Below are 8067 nucleotides of genomic sequence, written 5' to 3' on the forward strand. Positions count from 1 at the left end.
TTATTTGTTAAAATACAACTGATGTAATTATAATTAAAAGTTGTAGGTAATTATATTTATAGCTAATTTCTACTCCTTAATTTGTTTAATTCATTTCAATTTGAATCAATCACGTTTTAATATTGACTTTCTAAGATTGTTATCAAATTTTTTAGGTGTCTTCTTAGACATTTCAAGTCCAAACCAATTATATTATCGAATAATTAAATTTAGAAAGACATTATCTAACTTTGAATGTCTTATAAAGCATAACAATCACTACAATATTGATGAGTTAGACCTATTTTTTTATAATTAAAGGTAATACAAAATATTATACAAAATAAAAATTATACTCCAATTGACATACTAGGTGATGTCTTAATGCTATTTTTTATAAATATTTCTACTACTTCTAGATAAACATTTGTGGTATTGTGTAACGTGTAATAATTTATATACAACTATTTCAGTCCTATGAATTATTACAATTTTTTTTTATTATACTATCAATTGAAAAAAAGAGAATTAACTATCAAATTTATAATTGACTATTAGAATATATAAATGACTACATAAACATAAGATCTCCTTTTTAAAAAAATAGTTGACTTTAGGTCTCGCATCCTATTAAGTTGTCGCAATTCTGGTTGGGGTGACATATCAATATATGTGATAAATTTCAATCTTGTATCTATAAATTACACAAAGACACCTTTTTGGGATTCATGTTGTTGACCGTCTAAACTCCTAAATTACTTTATTGTAAATTTAATTTAATTTAAATTAAAGTAAAGATGAATTAATATTAATATTCATCAAAAAAATATTCAGAAAAATTATAGGGATTAATTATTAAATTGAATTACGTATTATAATAGTTAGTAATAATTTTTTTACTAATTTTAAAGATTTAACAATTAATACTAAATTGACTAATTTTCAATTGAAGTTTAAACCTGAGTCGATACTCAAATTTCAACACTAAGATTACTACTAATCTTAAACTATCTCACTCACATTACATTGCATAAATAAAATTAAATGTCATAATTTAATTTAACTAACCAACATTCACATCCCTTCATGTCTAAAGACTCTAAAAACTTTCACTCAACAAAAGCAATAAATAATTATTTAGAGAGCAGAGAGTTGATATGTGTGGCTATGTTTTGGGCATCAAATGCAATCCCATAAAGTCCTCTTCTTGATAACCCCACACAATAGAGTCCATTCTTCCCCTTCCAATGTTGTGGAAATTCTGGCTTTGGTAATCCATCTTCATTCAGCAGATAATCATCTCCCTACACAATAAACACATATAGAATGCAAAAAAAAATAATTTTAGAATCATCTGAACTTATTATTTTTTCTTCAAAAACAAAATTAGAAAACAGAAGAAACTCACACAACAAAGAAGACAATTTAATATTATTATTATTAGAATACAAAAAAAAAAAGGTTACTCACCTGAAGCCAGTTGTGAGTAGTTCTCTTGAAGCCAGTAGAAAAAAACAATACCATCAAATTGATGAATTTTACCATTTTCCAACACAACATCATACCATTTTCCAACACAACATCATTTCCTCTTATGCTTTTCATTGCAGGTAACACCTGTCACCATCATTTATTTTTAATCACATGAATCAGATATGGTTTGAATTCCGCGAGTCAAACAGTTTATGTTACTTGAATTTCACCTGACTTGATCTTTTGATAAGTCCCCACATCAAAAACAGGTACTTCCCATACTTTATTTTACAAGCAAATGGTCCTTCTTCTGGCCTTTTCACATCATAATATTTGCTTATATCTCCGTACATCAACTTACTTAACATCACCATTATAGTATCCACCACTGTATATGCAGCATAGTACTTCAACAACATCAACACCAAATATCCCATTTCTCTTGATACCAAGTGCATCTGTAACATATAGACGCACGATTAGAAATTTAGGATTTTAAATTTTAGGACAGAAGAATGATATAACAAAAAATATTTAAAATAAAATTAATTGATTACCAGGCTTCGAACAATGATGGAAGTATTAGCACCATTATTAGCAAGATCAAGTGCAATTTCCATGCCTGAATTTCCACAACCAACAACTAGGACATTTTTACCCTTATACTTCTCACCATTTTTGTATTGAGTAGAATGAAAAGCATCTCCAGTGAAACTTGCCAATCCAGGGACATCATGGATAAAAGGGTAATTGTAACACCTAGAAATTTTTTGAGTTAAGACTTGAACCATTCTTCATAGTGAGTGATATTTTACCAAGGAATTAAAAATTTCTTAAATGTTAAGGTCACTATATGTAGCACCTTGAGTTCCAAGAAGAAGAGAGTTCATTCAAGTCATTCCTAAGTTTTTCTTAAGCTTTGGGTCAACTTCAAACAACCATAACTCCAAGTACATGATGAGTTAGGTGAGCTACGAGATAGAAAATTAAAGCCCTTTCAGTCCTCTTTCCAACTCCACTGAGCTTGCTCAATTCCAAGCTCTGAGTAAAATGTTATGACTGATTTACTAACAACGCGCAAACCTGGCAGCAGCTCCGCGACGCGAAGCCAACACGGACCTCACTGCCTGGTGAAAGATCTTTCCGACTCCCAGCTCGTTTTAATTATTTTCTTAAAGGGTAATTTAGTCCTAAAAACCCTTAGGAGGTCATCTAAATTGCCCTAAACATGTAGAAAATCAGTTTTCTTATATCTAAACCCTCTCATTCACTCCAAATATTCTACGCTCAAGAAATTCAAGAAACACTAAGGCTAGGGTTCTTCTTCAAAGGTTTTCCTTCAAGTTGCTTCAAGAAGATAATTCTTTCAAGTATGTAAGCTTCCATAGTGTTGGGTTTGTTCACCCACACACCAATCATGTTAATTTCAGTTTTAAATTCGTTCTAAAAGTTGAAGCTTTGATGTTCTTGTTATGTATTCATGAATTTGCTTTCGTTCATGAATTGGACTGAGATTGAGGAGTTCTTGAGGTTAATGTGTCGATTTATAGAAGAGTTAGAGTTAGATTCTAGTGTACATGTGCTGGGTATCTAAATCTAAAGGGAGATTGAGAAAAAGAATCGAATTTAGGCGAATTGGGGTTAAGAAATGAAGAAGAAATTTCGTCGGTTGAAATTTGAAACCCCCTCCGCGTCGCGCAGCCACTTCTCAGATTTGGGAATTTATGTTTCGCGGAGCTGACACAGAGTGTTCTGCCTCAAAAGCCATTTTTGAAACCAAAATTTAATGCTTCTACGCGTCGTAGACCCACCTTCAGATATTGACTTTCAGACTTTTCTCATGTTTAGCTATCTAAAATCATTCCTAAACATCATGAGACCTTTCCTATCATAAAGCACAACCATGAATTCAAATCACATTAAAGGTAGAGTTGAGAGTCAAGTCTTGAGAGTTCTTTCGAACATTTTTCAGAAAATCCCTTTTTGTCTTTTTGAGAAGTCTTCTACAAATTCTAATAACTTGTTTCAAGACTCGAGCAAGTGAGTATGAGAGTGAGAATAATGTATTCATGAGTCTACCTTGTCATCATGAGATCTTTCTTATCATGAACTATAACTCTTGAATTCATAATTCACATTCAAGAGAGAATTAAGAGTAGAGTATAAGAAAGCCTTTGAGTTTAATTGTGAATCCTTTAAGATCAACTATCGATTTGAACTAAGTTTAGAGGAAATAATTCAGAGAATGAGAAGAGTCGTATACATCAGTTCCATATAGTTATGTAGACCATCGAGTCGAGTTGTTTAATGCCCATAATTTCGCATGAACTTCGTAAGTTGATCATCCTTCAAAGAAGTGGTATCTTCAAGTTCTAAGCCTTTAAGTGTTGAGTTCCTAAATCCCTTTGGAGAAGTATCTTTGAGTTCTTGAGTTGAATATTTCATGCTCATATCCGCATGAATATTATAAGTCGAACATTCTTGAGATGAGAAGTATCTTTGAGTTATTGAGTTGAGTAGTTCATGCTCATAATTTTGCATGAACTCTGAGTTGAGCATTCTTGAAAATGAGTAGTATCATTGAAGTTCTTGAGTTCCAAGTAATTGAGTTCTATCTATGGTTATTGAAAACCTTGTATTGAGTCGTTCATGTCCATAATTCGGCATGAACCATACTTTAAGAATTCTTTTACAAACGTTTTAACTTTGTTTTAAGACTTAAGTTTTGAGTTCAGTGAAGAGTAAAGTTGAAGTTCATTTCTTCAAAAGTATATGGGGACTAAGTATTCCCAAAGAGATTTAAAATGTTTTCACATTTAAATAAGAATGGAAACTGAGATTTCCAAAGAGCCTTCGAGCTAGTTTTCAGAAAAGAGTAATCGCTTTCTAAATGAAGCAAGAGAGGAAACTGAGATTTTCAAGATAGCTTTTGAGCTAAGTTTTTTGAGCACCAATCTCAAATCACAGAAAGAAGTATGTTTTTAAAACATAAAGAGCTAGTATATTTTGGGAGTAGTATTGAGTACCGATATGGGGGAGAGTTCAGATAACTCACAGCCTCCATAAACCATGTAGTCATCATGGTAGAAAAGGGTTATACTTTTTAGATGAATCCTTTTCGCATAGACTAGTGGATCCACTTAGTAGTTCAGGTCATATGCCCTTGGCAAGGTATATGATGTGTTGGCAGCGTGAAGAAGATCGTTGTATCATCACAATAGCTCTTATGTGATGGTTGTCGGTTAGAGAAACTCCCACAACAATATTTTGTATTTTTATGTACATCAAATTATTTGTATTTTTACATACATTTCAGAGTTATGTTGTATCCTTGCATACACACAGAGTTTACAACACGTTTTTAAACAGTTTGTTTCTTCATATTGCACTTATTTTAAATTGTTTTATATTGAAATGAGTTCAATCATATTGAGTTGAGTATCCAGAGTTGAGTACCCAGAGTCGAACAACATATCTTTGAGTTGAGTATCCAGAGTTGAGTATCCAGAGTCGAATATCATATCTTTGAGTTGAGTATCCTGTCATTAAGTATTCCTTGAGTTGATTAAGTTTGAGAAGAGGTAAGTATGTTTCCTTTATATCACGTTTCAAGCTTATGTTATGCTTTAGAATTCCTCTTACATGCTCGTACATTCCACGTACTGAGCCATTTGGCCTGCATCTTTTCATGATGCAGACACATATATTCAGGATCATCAACACGAGCTTCGTTGATACATTCGAAAGTTCGAGTGAGCTATGGTGAGTCTCCTTGTTTCCGGAGGATTTCATTTACTTTTCAGTTTAGTCAGCTAGATAGTGTAGGTCTTGTCCCGACTTCCATCTTTATCAGTTAGAGCCTTCATAGATAGTCAGTATAGTTGAGAAGTTTGTATTATTCATTTATTTTACTAAATGTTTTAAAGACTTAAGTTGCCTATTTTATGGCGAGTTAAATATATTATTTTTATTCTAAGTTGTTCATTTGAGTTAAAGTTTTGAAAAGTTGAGTTTATTGAATTTTATTCAGTTTTAAGCTTTTGCATGCTTAAGTTAGTCTTCCGCTTGTAGTCAGCTAGGATGAAGGTTCGCTTGGGGACCAACAATGGTTCTTGACTGCCGGCCACGTCCAGGGTGTAGACTCGGATCGTAACAATAACTAGCTTCGCCAGTAGCTACAACAAGAAATTTACAAAAATACTCTTCCATTTCATCAGAATTACCATTTCTAACCTTAACATTCCTCTTTTTAGTAAATTCATCAAATTTAGCAAATTCAACATTTCTTTTGTAAAAAGAGGTGATATTAAAATGAGTAACATAGTCATCCAAGTATTAAATGAATAGTTTTTTTGGTATATAAGTAGGTGAAGAAGAAGGAAAAGGAATATAAGGAAGTTGACAAAATTGTTTAGCTAAATGAAGATGAACTCTATCATAAGAATATTTTTTCCACATAGAGGGTAACAATCGTCTTTTTCAAGAATGAGATTTGGTATACATAATTTATTTAGACATGCAGATGTAGCAAGACCACCAGGCCCACCACCAACAATGATAACCATAGCTTCTTTCATGTTTATCAAGTATTGTCATGACTAAAATTAAGAAGAAAAATTGATGGTGTTGAGAGAAAAAAATAAAATATGAGGGATATATATACATGGAAATATACTAGAGGACAACTTTGGAGTCATCAGATTTTATTTATTTTTTTGACTATTTGAGGCTTCATTTATGGTGACTTATTAATTTTTCTTCTCCTTCTTTTAATATTTTGGTTTGATTTGGTAGATTGTGTTTACAAATTATTAAGTCAACATTTATAAATTTATACATTGCTAAAATTAAATTTTGTCAACAATTTATAAGTGTTGACTTCTTGCCCTTCTTGCCAAATTTCATCACCAATTTCAAAGGTGACACTTTAAGAAGAACATTCTCACCAGTCTGAAATTTCATATCTCCTACCTTATGGTCTGCATACTTTTTATGTCTACTCCGGGCTGCTAAAAGGTTAGCTTGAATACTTCTCACTTTGTCTTGAGCATCCTTCACTAAATTAACCCCTAAAGGATTCACATCTCCAGCCTCAAACTGTTTGGCCTTATCTCATTAATGAATGTGGCCCTCACCTCAATGCTAACTAACACCCCACATTTCTCTAAGATACCAGTTGCATGAACTTAGACTCCAAGGTCTGAATCTCTGTATCTAAAGGTCTCTTGGTTACACTCAAACAAGCTAGACTACCCATACTTACCGCCTTTCGACTCAAGGCATCTGCCACCACATTAGCCTTATCCGGATGGTATTGAATGGTGACATCATAATCTTTAAGTAACTCAATCCACCTTCTCTGTCTCATCATTTTGAGTGAATACATGTTGCAGGCCACGATAATCAATAAACACCTCACAGTTGACACCATAAAGATAATGTTGCCAGATCTTAAGAGCAAATACTACCGCTGCTAACTCTAAATCGTGTGTGGGGTAATTCCTCTCATGCACCTTTAATTGTCGTGATGCACAAGCTATAACATTCTTATCTTGCATTAACACATCACCCAAACCCGAATGTGAAGCATCACAGTAAACAATAAAGTCCTTACCTTTCACCGGTAGTGCTAGAATAAGTGTTGTGGTCAAGAGAGTCTTGAGTTTTTGAAAGCTCTCTTCACACTTTTCAGTCCATTCAAAGGTTACCTCTTTTTTGGTCAATCTTGTCAGATGAGTGGCAATAAAAGCAAAGTTCTTCACAAATCGACGATAGTAGCTAGCGAACCCTACAAAACTCCTAACTTTAGTCACAGAGCTAGGCCGAACCCAATTCTTAACCGCTTCAATCTTTTAGGGATCTACCATTACCCCTTCCTTCGAAATTACATGCCCCAAAAAAGCAACCGAAGTCAACCAAAATTCACACTTAGAAAATTTCGCATACAACTTTTGTTTCCCAAGAACACCAAGAAGAATACAAAGATGGTCGGTATGCTCTTCTTCACTTTTTGAATAAACCAATATGTCATTAATAAATACTTTAACAAACGAATCAAGAAATGGCTTGAACACACCATTCATCAAACTCATGAAAGTTGCAGGCGCATTTGTTAACCTAAATGACATAACTAGAAACTCAAAGTGCCCATAGCAGGCCCTAAATGCCGTTTTTGGTATATCCTCAGGCCTAATTTTTAATTGATGGTAACCAGAAGTTAAATCAATCTAGAGAAAATTGATGCACCCTGCAACTGGTCAAACAGATCATCTATCTGAGGTAATGGATACTTATTCTGAATGGTGACCGTATTTAATTGTCGATTGTCTATGCACATCCTCATACTACCATTTTTTTCTTAACAAACAAGACAGGGGCACCCCACGGGAAAGCACTAGGATAGATAAAACCTTTATCAAGAAGTTCTTGGATTTGAGCCTTGAGCTCTCTCAACTCTACCGGGGCCATGCAATATGGAAGGATGAAAATGGGTGTGTACCAGGTTTTAAATCTATGCAGAAATCTATATCTCTATCCGGATGCATACTAGGCAAATCCATAGAAAACACTTCTCTAAATTCTAACACCACAGAAATATACTCAATAGAGGGAGAC

At 33.5% G+C, this 8067-nt stretch overlaps 1 pseudogene; it reads right to left on the reverse strand.

Annotated features, from left to right (window-relative positions):
* Window positions 1-1084: 1084 nt before the first annotated feature.
* Window positions 1085-6029, reverse strand: LOC125808243 (probable indole-3-pyruvate monooxygenase YUCCA10; annotated as a pseudogene).
* Window positions 6030-8067: the final 2038 nt, after the last annotated feature.

The sequence above is a fragment of the Solanum verrucosum genome, unplaced genomic scaffold (assembly GCF_900185275.1).
Source record: "Solanum verrucosum unplaced genomic scaffold, falcon-dt-bn FXZP01000234.1, whole genome shotgun sequence".
NCBI classification, from domain to species: domain Eukaryota; kingdom Viridiplantae; phylum Streptophyta; class Magnoliopsida; order Solanales; family Solanaceae; genus Solanum; species Solanum verrucosum.